Source organism: Xenopus laevis, chromosome 8L (genome assembly GCF_017654675.1).
Source record: "Xenopus laevis strain J_2021 chromosome 8L, Xenopus_laevis_v10.1, whole genome shotgun sequence".
Taxonomy (NCBI): domain Eukaryota; kingdom Metazoa; phylum Chordata; class Amphibia; order Anura; family Pipidae; genus Xenopus; species Xenopus laevis.
Window position 1 is genome coordinate 41,838,924 of NC_054385.1, and position 17,200 is coordinate 41,856,123.

At 39.4% G+C, this 17,200-nt stretch overlaps 1 protein-coding gene across 5 annotated transcripts in view; it reads left to right on the forward strand.

Moving 5' to 3' along the window:
* gab3.L (GRB2 associated binding protein 3 L homeolog) overlaps window positions 1–17,200 on the forward strand; it is a 144,854-nt gene that overhangs the window by 81,314 nt on the left and 46,340 nt on the right. Inside the window, exon 2 of one of the 5 annotated variants that reach the window (XM_018229823.2) lies at window positions 1,712–1,869. The exons of 2 other annotated variants lie outside the window; for them this stretch is intronic. The gene's annotated coding sequence lies outside the window, so the exon portion shown is untranslated. The remainder of the gene's footprint in view (window positions 1–1,711; window positions 1,870–17,200) is intronic. 2 more of the 5 variants (XM_018229824.2, XM_018229825.2) reach the window with 2 other exon arrangements.

Sequence of the window (17,200 nt, forward strand, 5' to 3'; positions counted from 1 at the left end):
GTCACAATATCTTGGTAGTGCATCTTTTGAAAATGTTGCAATATATATATATATATATATATATATATATATATATATATATATATATATACTCTTAAAGCATGAGTTATAGCAACCGTTTGCCCCTTCTGCAAGCATAGAAAGGGACTATAAAACAATAAACCCCTTTTATGAAATAGTATGGTATGTTAGCAGCTGTGGAGGGTGATGGGAGTTGCAGTGCAAAAACAGCTGGAGGGCTGCCTCCCCATTTGAGGGAACTGGACCACCTAGTGCTTAATATTTACAAATAGGCAAATGCAGGACTTAACCAGTAACATAGTTCTTATATTTCCTATCATTTTTAACGGACTCCTTGCAAGGTCATTTTCCCTGCTTTAAGTCACCCCCCAAAACGGGATGTTGCATACTGTTATGTCCTTTATCATTTATGAACTGGGATGGCACCGATGATGATAATGGGAGGATGGAAGAAAGAATGTGCACTTTGCTCTTCTCCCCCTGAAGTATTCACTGGTCTTTCTTTTCTAGAAAAAAGCAGGGTGTGTGTTATAAGGCATAGGAAGCTGTATCCACGCTGGGAGAGACATTCCAGCCCAAATAACTGAGGGGCTATTATTTGTTCACACGAGCTGAGACATACTGGTATTGTTAATTTGATGGGAATTGTGTGGGGTGGGAACTGGAACACTGTCTAATTCACCCACAGCACTCGGATATTCCCAGTGTTTCTCCCCCCCCCCCCCGTTCCACTGCCTGAGAATGGCAGGCTTTTGACATGTTCCTAAAATTTTTAAAGTGGAAGTTCACTTTTGCCATTTTTATTTCATTTTGTCTTTTTAGACTTTTTGAAACAGTTTAAATTGAATCTGTTCTCTGGTTGCTAGGGTCCCTCTACACTGCTAACTGTGGTTCAAAAACTTGTGTCTTTCCTCACTCCCAAATTGCCTCTATTTCCAAAGTTCATTTGAAACGTTTGTTCCTTTTTTCCCCATTCTTTGTCAGAGTGCCCTTATTTGTTTGCTGATCTCTGCTGTTAAATTGAGGAACAAGGCCACCGGCCTCATCATTTTACCCTTTATTACCAGTCCCCAAGTGACTCATGGCCATTCACGTGTCATGAAACTCAAGTGGACAAACAATCTACCACTAATTATATGGTATAGACTTGGAGTGTCATATCATTAAAATGTTTGCTAGTAGAATAAATTTATAATTACTGGTTGTGGATCAGGATCTGCACTATATGAATAACTGGATAACTGACATGTTTTGTTGATAGGTTTTAAATATATTTATATGCTAAATAAGAGAGTTCATATCACATAATATTTTATGTTGTGCCTTTATCTCCTTTTTACCGTCATCCTGCAAATCATCAGAGATCTAAATTTGCTTTTGCTTCTAAAATTGTTTTCTGATTTGTTTATTGTTTAATGTAATTACAATGCCAAACCAGCTGTAGAACTCTACTGTACTTTCCCTGTGACATGTAAACAACGTCTGGCGTAATCTGTTGCCTCGTAAACCTTTGGGAGGAGCTTCTCTTAAAGGCAATGTAATCCAAAAAAAATAAAACTTCTGCCTGATAAAAATAAAATGTCACTCTGAGCAATATTCCAGTATCAAATTGTAAATATAATAGTTGTATCTCTGTCTTATCTGTTTCTATTCTCTTTTCTGGTTGGTTTTGACTTTTAAAACAATGAAGCAGAAGCCATCCAATTAACAGATGTGGGAAGAAGCATGCAAGGCTGACTTCTGTTGCTTTGTTCCAGGAGACTGCTGTAGAGACGGATTAAACCATGGACCACTCTTATACTGACCATGCACCAGTAAACTGTAGTGTCAACTGCTGACCCAGAAGTGGTTAGTAGTCCAGCATATTTCCAGTGACCCATATGTTTGATCAATGCAATTTTTTTTTGTGTTTGTGGTCATATTGAATTGATAGTTTCTATCCTGAAAGTGTACCCATGTGTGACCAGAGCTTGTAGAGATCAGGCCCTAGGCAAAACAGCATCTGCAGGGGCTCATTTATTATTGAAAGGAAAGGATATCCATCATATCACTGATCACCTCTTGCTTAGAAACAATTCTTAGACAAGCTGTAGCACAACTACAGTTGGGTGTGCAATTCCTTGTAAAAAGTGTAGACATGTAGTCCTTGCTTGTGCACGCTGCTGCACTGCCTGCCATAAAGATGAGAGTCATGGGGAACTGGTGTTTCCCTTATTTTTCCTGCCTACAAGTCCTGTTGTAAAGGGCACACAGTATACGTGTGCTTTGTTTGAATAAAGAGACCAGGTTATTTTCTCTTGTATCAGAAACTTTTTTGTTAAAGTGACAGCCACAAAATTGATGCTGGTAACCCAGAAAAGCAGGTTGTTATATTTACAGGTAAAAGTGTCGTTTGTCAACACTTTGGCAGCTCTGTTATCGCAAGCCCTGTTTTTCTTCAGAATGGCTACGGTAGGAAGCTCTATTATTTGTTGAAAACAGCCAGAAGGCCAAACGTTTGATTGTAATGGACTGGAACAACTACAGTTTCTGTTGCAGTCTTTACAGATGCACTCTTTATGCACAATGCAAAGTGTGCTCTGTGCTCTTCCACTGGATGGAAGTGCAAAAATGCAATGCTTTAAGAACTAATAATTATCCCAGGAGTCTAATATTAACCCAAGTTGGGCCCAGAACATGGGTGGCCAAATCGGGCAGTGATCAACTGGATTGGCAAGGTCCTCATGAGGTCTCACCCTGTATGGCCAGCTTGATGTGTGCACAGCAAACTCAAAGGGACCTAGACCATTAATTAAGGTGTGTTCCTCTTCAGGGCAGATGGTTTATACACAGCACTGTGTAGTGGGTTGTGGCTGTAGAATGACCACAGGGTTTAGTAGCCTGATGACGAAACTGACAATGTTTGCCGCATCTTTTTCATAAATGACACCCCCATACAGTACAAATGGATAGGCTATAACGGCTTAAAGGAATAAAGGTGGAATAAAGGTGCCAAATATGGGCCAATAAAATCTGCAATCTTGGTTTGAGTCAGCAGCTTATTGGCCCATGTATGGGACCCATAGAGGGGCTGGATGAAAATTGTCAGGTTTGATTTCTTGTTCAACAGAGACCACATTGCTATATTGATGCTTGTAGACCCTTATGGCCAGCCTTTCACATACATTTTTCAGTTCAGGTGCACCAGACTATTTAAAATGCTGTCTATTCAATATTAGAAAAAGTATGTAAAAAAATAAAAAGCACCTGAAAAAAAAGGCTTTAAAAAACTGAAAGCTGCGGCACATCTGTGCTAAAGCCTATAGCATTTAATAAATACAAGGTATTTCTTTGTGTCTCTCTTTCAGCCTTCTTCCTCCCATTGGCATCAATGGCTGAACTTTACCTGCCTGTGGCAATGTTTTATATCAGCTTTTCAATATCCTAGTGCTGTGCCCATGGCAAGAATTAGTTTTCATTGCCAACCACTTGTACAAAGAATGTCAGCCATGCACAGTGCTTAAAAGAAGACAGTAATGTCATAAGCACTAGGGTATAAGTAACACCCCAGGGTTGTGCTGATCCTGCATGCTGGTGTCACTCCTAAAGGTCAATGAAAGCTGAATTGTCATCATTATAGAGTACTGCAGTGTTTTAGTAAATACATATAACATGCAAACAAATATACAGATATATGAACTGCCCAGACAGTTTCAGTAACCAGCTGAGCAAAAGGGATTGCATTTTTTATTCCTTATTAACTCTGAAGGGTTTTCTTCATAATAGAAATAATAGAATAGAAATCAGTAATTAGCAATGAAACTGAAGCCTTAGACCTGTGGCACAGGGTGGTCAAACTCAGGCATTTTTAGCTGTTAACCATGTATTAACTTATTATACTTGTGAACGTATGTACATAACATTTCTGTATGCAAGTATTCTAAATACAGTACTTGGGCTGTGTTCTCCCATTATCATTTTGCCTAGCAATTATCTGTAAAACTCCCGTCAATGAAGGTGTGTGAATTGAGGAACATGCAGTAGTTAACAACAAAATACATTTTATGATATCTCTTATCAGTGTAACGATAAGGGTTTGATGTCAGACAGCAAGAGATATATTACAAGCTTGTTATGGATAAGTGTCCCACGACAACTAGTTGATCTGCCTCTCAGAGTCCTATTTGGGATTGAGTGCATCTGTATACACTTCTGTGCCTTCTGCATGATTCTTTTATTATATATTATATAGAACGGACATATTTACATAGCAATTTACAGAGACTGTTCTCCATTCAGTCCCTGGCTGAGTGGAGTTTATAATATAAGGTCCCTATCACACAACACACACCATTTCATCAGCATTCAATTAGCCTTCCTGTATGTTTCTGGCGTTTGTCTTCCTTTGGGTACCTGGAGGAAACTGTCAAAGACACAGGGAAAACATATAAGCTCCTTTAGGCAATTCCAATTTTGGAAGCAAATTTGTGTACTGCAGGGTCTGCTATTCGGCAGGTGACCATGATAAAACCTTATAAAAAAATGCAGGGACCATGTATACTAGTTATCTGTCTATGTTCTGTTCTAGAGATTGCCTACTAAAGCTGGCCATAGACGCAAAGATCCTCGATTCGTCCGATTTTCGGATTGTGTGTGGAGTGTCCCGACATCTGTCGTGCCATGCCGATCGGTCATTCAGTCGATCGGAGAGGTTAGAAAATGTGTGTCTCTAGACGTAGAGATCCGCTCTTTTGGTGATGTCGATCTTTTCCTGATATGCCCACATTGAAGTGGGTGATATCAGGCTGATACGATCGTGGGCCCTAGGGCCCAACGATTGGTTCGTAATGCATCCGATTGGGCAGTCGGATCGCGATCGCATAAATGCACAGATGCGCCTGCGATCCGACTCGATTTTTTAACCTGCCCGATAAAGATCTTGCCAACTTTTGGGGAACCCCGTCAGATGGCCCCACACATGGGCCAATAAACTGCCGACTCGGTCTGTCTGCAGCTTTTATCAGCCTTGAGCTATGATGAGGCAACATAAGCTAACCTATGCCGAAAGATCTGCTTTTCTGGACAGATCAGATAAACAGACCATTACATGACTTATCTATCAAAGTGATGGGCAGAATCAGGCTGAACCAGTGATGTAAGCCTCAGATCAGCAGCCAATTGATTACATGGGAGGACTGTTCACACTTGCTGATGTGGTCCTTAAACCTCTTGGCATATTACATTTTTCCCCATTGTGTGACATCAGCTGACACTAACAATAACATTCCCTTTTCCTTGAAAGGGCACATTATGTTGTTAACAGATATGTGTGTGTGTGTCAGAGTACAATTAGCTTCACAGGGAATCTTTTTAGTTTTCCAGCAGGGTGGTGGACACTGTATTCCCCTGATTTCCCTACCTTCTAATCAGGAAGTGATAATCTGCAGCAGCAGGAAAGGCAGGAAGTAGAGAGAGTAAAGGAAGTCGCTGATCCCAGACGGCTAAGGACATGCTCCATATCAAAAACCTTTATTAAGGGCAACATTGTATTTTTCTCATGTGCCCCTTTAAAAATAATTGTCATATGGAAGAGTTTTTGGCATAACAATAAATGGTTGGGTAATGGGGTTATACATGAAAAGGCCACGGGAGTAAAGTATAACAACAGCTATGGGTTACTAGACTTGGGGAAACTTTATTTTGTGGAGGGTTCTTACAGAATGCATAGCTCTATTTTCTTGTGCCTAGAGTCATTTGGTATCCTGAATGTCCTCACTCCTCAGCAGGTGATAGCTAGAGGGGGATCTAACTGACAAATTCAGGGTAATACGTTTCCCAACCCTTGTCTACGGTTCTCGGAACTGTGGCGTAAACAGAGGATTTTTTTTTTTCATGAGCTGAACACAGGAAGTCTGGAGGTAGCCAGCCGGCTACTACCTCAACCAAAGTGCTACCATTTCTAAAACACTTTTCTTCTGTCTCCAGCAGCTAGGCATTACAGTTGTTTTTCCTTCATGGCAGTTCCTCTTTAAGGTCAGCCCTTTATTGTAACAATAACTTGTTTTCGCAGTTATCTGACCCATGAAAGTTCCTATTTTTTTAAGCATTTCCCCATATCAGTCCACAAATGACTGGTCAGCCTAAATGCAAAGAAGACGCATTGTGGATACTTGTGTGCGTTTGATTGTGTGATAAGTAATCTAGCTGTTTCAGTTGATCTCAGTCGAGGAGATACACTGCTGAGTGAGCGTGAAAGCCCTTTGATTCTTGTGTCTATGAAGCTAATTTACAGAGGAAAAAATATAACTGCTTTGTGGCTGCAATGCACGAACTAATTATGCTTAAAGGAGATGGAAAGTTAAAATCGACGGGGGGTGCAAAATGTTAGCCACCCCCCTGTGATCATAATTAGGGATGGAAGAATTTGACCCGTTTCGTTTCGCCAAAAATTCGCTGTCGGCGAAATGTCACAGACACCCGTTAAAGTCTATGGGCATCAATTTTTTTTTTTTTTTTTTTTGACGCACCACGCCATACAAGTCTATGGGCGTCATTTTTGCGGTGAAACAAGGCGAAAAAATTCGCCCATCCCTAATCATAATCACTTACCTGATCGCTATGTGGTGCTCACTTCAAGAAGCTGTTCTTTGAAAATTTAGTATGATTTAGAGAGCGATACAAATTTTTTGTTCTTTTTTAGTTATTTAGCTTTTTTATTCAGCAGGTCTCCAATTGCAATTTCAGTAATCTGATTGCTAGGGCCCAAATTACCCTAGCAACCATGTTTTGATTTGACCGAGAGACTGGAATATAAATAGAGGAGGGCCTGTATAGAAAGATGAGTAATAAAAAGTAGCAATAACAATACATTTGTAGCCTTACAGAGCATTTTTTTTAAGATGGGGTCAGTGATCCCCATTTAAAATCAGAAGAAAAAGGCAAATAATTCAAAAACTAAAAAAAAAGCCAATTGAAAATTTGCTTAGAATTAGCCATTCGTTAACATTCTAAAAGTTAACTTCAAGGGCATCGACCCCTTTAAATGTACCCTGGACTGGAGCAGTTTTCTGCTAACAGGGGCAGTCTTTTCCCCTTTTAAAATATATGGGCAGAATGCTACTTTGAATTAGTTAGATGTTAAGCTAAAATGCCTTCAAATTTAGAAATGCAATTGAGAACCACTTGTGAGCATTAAGCAGCAACCCCTCCAGCAAAAGCCCAAAATGACCAAAATGCTTCAATCAAACCTACAGGCAATATAGTTACATAGTAAGTTAGTTTGAAAAAAAGACACACGTCCATCAAGTTCAACCTTTTAACTTTTTTAACATGCCTAACTTCCAGGTGATCCAGAGGAAGGCAAAAAACCCCATCACACTGTATGTTTAAAAGTAGTCCTTTTCTATTCTCTACCCTAAGGGGCAGATTTATTAAGGGTTGAAGTGACAATTCTAAGTAAAAAAAATTGAATTTCGAGCTATTTTTGTGTACTTCGACTAGGGAATAGTCCAAATTATATTCGAATTTGAAAAAAATTTGAATATCAAAATTTATTGTGTACTGTCTCTTTGAAACTTCAACTTCGACCATTCACCATCTTAAACCTGCCAAATTGCGGTTTTAGCCTATGGGGGACCTCCTAGAACCTATATGGAGTCGATTGGATGGACTTTTGTTTTGAAAATACTTAGAATGGAACTAAATTGAATTCGATCTTACTTCGATTCGAACAATTGAATACAGCCTAACTAACAATTTCGAAGTTATGGGAGTTAAAAAAACTCCCATTGCTTCAAAATTCGACCATTGATAAATCTGCCCCTACGTGTTCTGTCTTTTGAAATATTGTTGCAGAAGCCAACTGCAGAGAAGCATGTAAGCCTGGCTTCTGCTACTTTGTTGAGGCAGAACCACCAGAGCAGAACAGGACAGAAAGATTCTGCTTTCAATATTAAATATATTTAACTTTAAATGTTTAATGAATGTTTATTGGAAAGTTAGATATTCCAGTTGGAAACTTTCTTTCACTGGGCAACATTTTTTTTTTTTGGGTCTACATCCCCTTTAAAAAGAATAAGAGCAAGTGTACAAATGTTAATGTAATGCTCCAGAAAACAGCAAGGAATAGGAGGTTTTTTTTTTCCCTTTATTGGCACTATAAAAGACCGCTTGAAAAACTCTGCTTTTATTGGCATATTTGGTATCAGGGTGCTTAACACAATCATTTCCCTTTGATGATATAATTTGGGTGGAGTAGAGCTGGAATGTCAGTGCAGTTAAGTCAAGCACAATCTCCTGTTATACATTCAGCCCACTTCATGTTGCTTTTCAAAACAAGAGCGCAGAATTTTTCCGTTTTTGCTGCATTCCTTAAAGCAGACACTCCCAACTGCTATTATAACTGCAACTCCCAGCATCCTGCAACAAACAATGGTTGGTGGAGGATGCAGGGTATTCTTGCTTGGCAACGTTCAGATGGACAGCCGTTAAAGATAACAAAGGACAGGGAGAGATGATGCCGTGTTACCTCGCAACTTCAGTTTACAGCTTTTTGTACAAAGCCATAATATTTTCTCATAGATGTCCCCCCCCACACACACACACACACTTTATCTGTTTGTATGAGAATAACCGTTTGTGACATTGCTTACAACTGCCTCGAGGGATTGAGAATTTCATTAACTGGTTCTTATGAGCTCAAGACAATGGAAAACAAACTATTCTAACATTATTTAAAGGGACCTCAATGCCAAAATGAATTTACAATAATTCAGTTGAATAATTCAGTTTTTATACCACCAATGCGCACATCATTTTAGGAAATATTATTGCATAGGCCGGCTAGACAATGTCATTTAAAATGAATGTAAAACTAAAAAATAAGAATAATTTGATCATGTTAGCAATCCTTGTGTATAGTTTGTTTGCCGATTCAGTTATATAATCTAATATCTTCATGAAGAATAAGGTTGTGTTAGTTCTGTTTAGTGAGTACTTAGTGAAGAATAAGGTTGTGTTAGTTCTGTTTAGTGAGTACTTTAGAGAAGAGATGTAGTGAGATGCTCTGGGGCATTAGAACTAGACACAATGTGCACCTGTTATGAGATCTTAATGTCTTTGTTAGAACACAGTTTTTGTGCCATTGTTATAGGGGTAATGTAGTGTAACAGGTGCATTTTTTTGCCCAGTACTCAATAAACAGGCCTGCCAAGCGACGTGGGAAGATTCTCAGACAGTTAAGGGTAGGACTACACGGACAATTTCGGCGTGATCCGACGCGCTGCGACAAATCGCATGCAATGGAAATAAGGTAAGTGAATGCATTGTCGCATGGTGTCGCAGCATTGATCTGACGCGACACGACTGTTGGATGCAGACGCTGCACGACACCATGCGACAATGCATTCCCTTACCTTATTTCCGTCACAGATCGTGCCAAAATCGTGCGTGTAGTCCTACCCTTAAGATGTTGTTCATCTTTATTATTTCTATGCTAAAGAATGGCCAATTCTAACTTTTCGATTGATCTTCATTATTTCTTTTTTTTTTATAGTTTTTGAATTATTTGCCCTCTTCTTCTGACTGTTTCCAGCTTTCAAATAGGGGTCACTAACCTCATCTAGAAACTAATGTTACAAATGTATTGTTATTGATGCTTTTTATTACTCATCTTTCTATTCAGGCCCTCTCCTATTCATAATGGAGACTCTTATTCAAACCAGTGCATGGTTGCTAAGGTAATTTGAAGCTGCTATATAAAAAGTTAAATAACTCAATAAACACAAATGACAAAAAAAGTAAATCAATTGCACATTATCATAATATCACTCTTTACAACATAATAAAAGTTAATTCAAAGGGGAACAACCCCTTTAACGCAGTGTAGTTACCAGCAAATTTCGGCAGCAAAACCCTGGGAAGTTCCCCTCCATTGACCTGAAGGGTATTCCGTGTATCCTGCCAGCATACCTGTGAATCCGGTGATTATATGCCTTTTTTTAATCTACAACCTGTGCCCACCCCAGCAAACTTTATTTTTCTTTAGCTGATTATGGATTCATTATTTTCCATTTGTGTACTTGTCTCCCAGCATGCAGTTTGCCTTTTTTGCAGAATGTTCCATGACGGGGATATATATGCAGACATTACATTGAAGCAAAATGGCTAAAGGCTTTTCCTTAAATCTTAATTATTTTGATGATATTTAGAATGCTCCCATCCCATGCCTTTCATAGCAAGATGCTTTCCCAAAGGAAATGGCTACTGTATGTGCATTCCCTTCTAATACCTCCAGTGAATGTATCCATTCAGCTACCCTTGTACTGAGTTAGTATGCTGCTGTGTTAGCCCCCAATAACAGTTTTGCTGCCCTCCAGCTGTTCTGTGCTTGGCTTCTGGGAGATGTAGATTAGAAAAGATAGGAGATTGCAGTTTGGATTTTCCTGCCTAGCCAACACCAACTGCAGAGTGTTATTCCCTTTTCTAATTCCCACACTTCCTTTTTCATAGAAAAACGCTCCCCTCCCAAGTTTCTAGCTATCGCCTTCTCTGTTCTCTCTCCCACACCAAACAGAAGATGCCGTATAAGCCTTTCCAGATACTGAATATTTACTGCCGCTCTGAGCAGTCCTTTACTGTTTGCCTGCTTTGCATAAAGCATTTTGCATGAAGGCATTGCCCAAACGCTCATTCACTGCTATGTTTGCTGTGTTTGTTGGTTCAGTGGTAAAACCTTATGAATAAACATGGAATGTACACTTCTATGCAGCCTCTTTGCAAATTAAACACTAATGAGCAGGGCCCTCTGCCTCCTGAAATGGTCAGTATTTGTGCGTCATTTGCATGGTTAATGTATACAGCCTTCTGTTGTACAGCTGGATGTGTCACAACTTTATAAATATGTGTTGTAAATAATAATTCTGCTTTTTACTAAAGGTAAGAAAAAGTCAGAACAGACACAGGAATCACTCCCGCTATTGTTCCCTCTCCCAATCCTCCCTTTCCTCCTCACCACTTCCTTCTTCTCTCACTATTAGACACCCCCTCTTTCCCTATGTTTCCACCACCCACTGCCTGATTATGTTGAATTTCCTTTCCTCACTCTCACTGTTTGCTTCAATTGCTCCCTATCCCTCCATCTAAGTGCACCCTTTCTCTGTTTCCCCATACTCTGCTAACAAATTCCTCTATATCTGTATTGCACAAGACAACCATGGCCTGAACAAAGACCTCTAAAATGAATAACATTTATACAGCAGACTTAGCAAGTCACATAGACTGCATTGTGTAGGGGCAACTTTCAATGCATGTGCTTCAATGCAATGCTTCAAGGCAGCTCCTACACACATGCATACAGAGGAGGAACATTCTGATTTACTGGATAACCTCATTCCTTATCATGTTTGTAATGCAAACTCAATACAACATAACTTGATTCTTCGTTTCTGCATTTGTCTGGATTAGAAGAAATACCCATGTGACACAGCAGTGCGGCCAAGGGAAACACGTTTTTTTTATTTTACTTTTGGCTCATTTGAAAGTCAATAATGTATGGGAGTGACAATAGGATTTTCACAACAAATAACCAGATGCAATTTTCCCTAATTAGAGGCTTGCCATCGTTTCTGTGATGAAGTGAAACAATGCCGTGCTTATGATGATCATAATATTAGCTTAAGAATCCAGTCCCTGCTTGATCAGACCTGTAAAAGGGATAGTAAACATATGCTGTATGATGTTCTATTTAGTGCTCGCACTGCTTCTCTGGGATTTCATGGGTAAGAAGACGTGGCTTCTGAGTAAATGAGTCATCCTGGGTTACTATCATCAAATGATTAAATTTTTTCAAAATTTCTATACATTTATAGCACTGATAGCACTAGAAATGTGTTTTTCGTGAATAGCTTTGCTTCGGCTGATCTTTCTTATCTCACAGCCTTCACATAAGGAGCAATGCCATCGCTGATGTCACAGGAAGGCTTATGATGATTTATCTGTGCAGCCTAGTTTCACTAAGGTGCCTGCTCTTTAACTATGATGAATTGAATGCAAGGATGCAAGGGAACCCTGTAGGTAATTCCAGGACCCCCTTGTAGCTTATGTCTTTGGACACTAGAGTTGCATGCAGTCCATGATTTTGTGGAATTCTTGCAATTTTTGCAGAATTCAGCTGAATTTTAAGTTAGACCAAAATGTTTCCAAAACCTTAAGGTCAAGTGACTTTCCCCGGATAACTGAATTCAACACAATTATTTACCACTGATGCAATTTTTTTTCATTTTTCTAAAAATTGAATATGGAAAATGGTTGTTTGGATTCGGTCAGTATCTTTTATTTGGGATACAATATTTGGGCAAATTCAGAAATTATGGATTCATTGCATCTGAAATAAACGCCGCAAGCTTGCGGCAAATAAATCTGTTGAATTTAAATTAATCAATGCCATTACTAATGCGCCGCACATTGGTATGCCATCTCTACTGTGAAAATTTGTGTTTTACAGCTTGCACTCGATTCGCCAAAACAGCAGGGACTTGCAGTAGCAATGCAGTCCTGCAGACAAATCTCTGTATCACAGGCAAAAAAAACCTGCAATTTGTGTCTGAATTTAACACATTGTACCATGCACACTGATGTATTGCTAACATATGGGAAGCAGCCGGGGGAATTTTTCAGGTGGTTTGCTGCTCGCCAAACAACAAACAAACACAGCAAGCAAAACCTCAGAAATCCACCGTGTGTGTGTGCCATAGGTTTACAGTGCAGAATGTTTGCAAAATAATTTCCCTTTCTGAAGTAGTTTGTGCTGAGGCTTCTGAACCCTTTGATATCTTATCTTTTAATCTGGCGAATGCTTAGACATGTTTTTTTATAGCAATTTCTCTGAAACCCTGCTGATTTATCAGGTACGGAAAACACATAGCTGTGCTTAGAAATAGTTCTAATCTGTATGGTTCTTCATTACGAATCACAAAAAGAATAAAGCATGATAAGCATATTGGCACACTAACATTGTTTTACTTTACCAGGCATAGTTAACTAGTCACCATGCCCTAGTGTCACATATCAAACCTGAAAGTGAAAGGAATGGGAAATGGGGCAGCATGGCGGCTGCCCCCATTGCTGTTTAGGTTTGATTCCAGCCGGGGGACTCACTGGAGTTTCTCCTTGTGTTCATGTGGGTTTCCTCAATTGGCTTCTGATCAAACAGACCGTTGTGTGTTTGAAAGCTGTATGGATTTTAGATTGTAAACAGTGCAGTCTTGAGGTTGAGGGGCCTGGGGCAAGCTATCCTGAACTGGGTCCCCAAACTGATGGAGTCACCTAACAGGTAATTGTGCAGGCAGTGTAGGGCCCCCATTGTCCACATTAATTGCAGAACCCAGGGCAGCTGCCTCCATTTGCTACCCCTAAAAATGGCCCAGATTATAATCTGCAGCTGGAACTGACCTGAATTATTGTTAAAGGGATTCTGTCATGATTTTTGATGTCGTTTTTATTTCTAAATTACACTGTTTACACTGCAAATAAATCACTCTACAATATAACATTTCATTCCTGAACAAGTCTATTTTTTTTAGTTGTAATATTGGTGTGTAGGCAGCCATCTCAGGTCATTTTGCCTGGTCATGTGCTTTCAGAAAGAGACAGCACTTTAGGATGGAATTGCTTTCTGTCAGGCTGTTGTTTCTCCTACTTAATGTAACTGAATGTCTCGCAGTGGGACCTGGATTTAACTATTGAGTGCCAATCATAGATCTACCAGGCAGCTGTAACCTTGTGTTATGAAGCTGCTATCTGGTTACCTTGACAAATGGGCGTGACCCTGAAACGTTGCAGTCCGCACAATAAACGAGCAGGTAACACTGCAATTTGAATGCCTGTGTGCCGGATCCTTTGGGATTGTGCACCGGGCTGATCTGGTGAAGGGTGTGCATTGGTTCTTTCTACTTTGATCTGGTTACCTTCCCATTGTTCTGTTGTTTGACTTGGGGGGGTGATATCACTTCAACTTGCAGTACAGCAGTAAAGAGTGACTGATGTTTATCAGAGCACAAGTCACGTGACAGGGGGCAGCTGGGAGACTGGCAATATGTCTAAACCCATGTCATTTCAAAATGAAATAAAAAAAAATCTTTTTGCTCTCTTGAGAAATAGATTTCAGTGCAGAATTCTGTTGGAGCAGCACGATTAACTGATGCATCTTGTAAAAAACATTATTCCCATGACAGTATCCCTTACCTTGGTAATGTGCTGCAGAATGTGACTATGCTATATCAGTAATGAAAATACATAGAAATCCCATAGTTAGGAAGTTAGCAATGATCCATGCGATGCACTGAACCTGTTTAAGGCCAATGAAACCATTGCCCATCAGTCAGTGCTCAACACTATCTGGTCATCTGTGCAGCAAGCCAAACTAGACAATCGCCCTTGGCTAGTAGGGGGATTCCTAATTGCTTTACTGCTGTAAGCATGGTACAGCATGGTAGCACAGTGGTAAGCATTACAGCTTTACAGTGCTGCGGTTCTAGGTCTGTTTCCCTGTGTTTGCATAAGTTTCCTCCTTACAATCCTAAAAACATACGGAGAAGGTTAATCGGTTCCTGATAAAAGTGACATTTTATGAGATAATAACCTTAGATAATAAGCAGGGACTGATAATGAATTATTTATGATCTCTGTAAAATATGTTGGCACTATATGAATTATAACATACGTACAGTACATCAAAACTTCCCATACTTCTCTCTTTGTCTATATATGCGGCATACTGGATTGCAGCAGTCATTTTGGAAAGGATTAAATACTGTATATGTCAGCAACGTGAGTGTTCAAGACAAAATAGCACAGTTAAATCTAAGATCCGCTATGTACACTGCAGGAATAATAGCCCAGGTATTACTAAGCTGCATTGGCTTTGCTCAGCTTTCATGGCTTTCTGTGGCGTGCACCTGTGAATAGCAGAGGGAACGCTGGGAATATCAGTTGGAGGATGTGCTGAAATAAAACTTTGGCTGGCTTTTCCTTTCTGCCGGCTCTAATTAAATATTTCAAAACGTTTCAGGTTACGAAAGTGATGGCAGACCTTAACCATGACTTGCAAAATCCTGCATGTGTGTGCATGAAAACACTCTGTGCCAGATAAGTGCAGGCTTCTAGGTGCAACTGCACAGGGCTTTTATGCTGAATCACCGTACAAACACGTTGTACCGCGAATTGGGAGTCCTTCTTGCTGGAACTCTGAGTACCTAGAAAAGGACAGGCTTGAAATTTAAAGAACTGAAGGTTCACGTTTGGGAGGGGACAGTGATAATGTGCTCAGGTTTGCAGAAAAAAGGCAGAAGAGCTATAATCAGAGACCTATATTAGTGGATCCTAAAATAATAAGTACATACAACTGGGAATTAATGTTCCTGAAGAGCACAGATATTTTGATAAATCTTTGATATATTATCGGGATATGCTGAATGTTTGACTGGGTGAAATGGGAGGGGGGGGTCTTTATTTAAAGGGCTGGTTCATAGCATGTTATAGAATGGCTAATTCTAAGCAATTTTTCAATTGGTTTTCATTTTTTATAGTTTTGGAATGATTTGCCGTCTTCTGACTCTTCCTCAAAAAAACAAATGCTCTGTACGGCTACACATTTGTTGTTATTGCTACTTTTTATTACTCCTCTTTCTAGTCAAGTCCTCTCCTATTCATATTCCAGTCTTTTATTCAACTTAATGCATGTCGTAATTACCCTAGCGAATGAAATTGCAAACTGGAGAGCTGCTGAATAAAAAGCTAAATTACCCAAAAACCACAACTAATAAAAAATGAAAACCAATTGCAAATTGTCTCAGAATATCACTTTCTACATCACACTAAAAGTTAACTCAAAGGTGAACGATCTCTTTAAAGGACATGCAAACCTTCCCTGAGCTTTCAGTTAAAGATTCTTTAGGATGGCAATGAAGTTTTTCTCTTTTATAGAAATAGGAACCAATGGTATTGAGGTACAGTATCATGTTTTGGCTGCTACCATTCTTCTGAACACAGCTTCCAAATTCCCTGGTGTGCCGTAAGGATAATGCTTTTTCCTATATTTGATGAGTATAATTATTTTTTACATAGTAAAAGATTATGTCTATAACGATATATGTGTATATCAGCCTTTCCAGAGCTGTTGATAGTTATCAGAATTGGCATTATGGACATCAGTGACTCTACATTTCATTCATAAAGGCTGATCTTTTGATTAAAATGCACCAAAGCAGGTATATTTCTGGCAGCTGAATAACTGCCATAAGGACCTGCAGCAGGAAAGCTGGTGTATGGATATTATGGTTTTTTTTTTTGTTTGCTTTTTTTGTAATAGCTTGTGATGTTTTCTCATGACTTGTGACTTAGTGAAAGAAATTGGCAGCTCTGAGTAACTCAATTAAGTAGAATGGTAGGCCTCACTAAGTGCCGACATGTTCTGTAGCGCTGTACAATATATTGGGCACTGTCCTTAAAACATATCATAGATCTTTAATGCCAATGGCACGTGTTGCATTATTTGTAGCAGTGCTCAGAAAGGGCCCATATTATTCATCCCAGACGCAGAGTTAATTACAAAATATGTGCCAGTGTGCACTTTCAGATGATATTTACATTTGCAGGACTTGTGTTGTATTCCCTTGATGTTAGTTGGACGTGTCCCTGGACAAGGAGCAGGAGCATTTTTATTGCTTCTTCAGGTAACTGATGAAAACTCACCATTTGCCATAACCCATAAAGGGTAAATTTTCCTTGGACTGGAGCCACTTTGGAGTTTAGGACTCCCTGCATGGCCGTATATGACCTCTAACAATGATGTCTTTGCTGATAGAAAGTTGTGAGCAATTAGTTGCATGGCAAATTATCACAGCCCTGCTAGGTTTAATTTGAACAATATGCATTAAGCCATAGGCTTTCACGTGAAAGCCTTTAATATACTGTAGATTCACTGCGACTCTGTCCGAGCCAAACCTTATGCTGAAAACTAACACCTTATTCCAGGATATTGATGAATATGTAAAGAAGGCCACATTTTCTAACATCATTAGATATGATTCCTACCCCATTTGGCACAGCATTGCAGAACTCTAGCAAACTACAATCTATGATGAATTAGAAGGAGGTTTGAATGTTCTACAACATGTCTGAAAGGGAATCCTCTGGACACTTT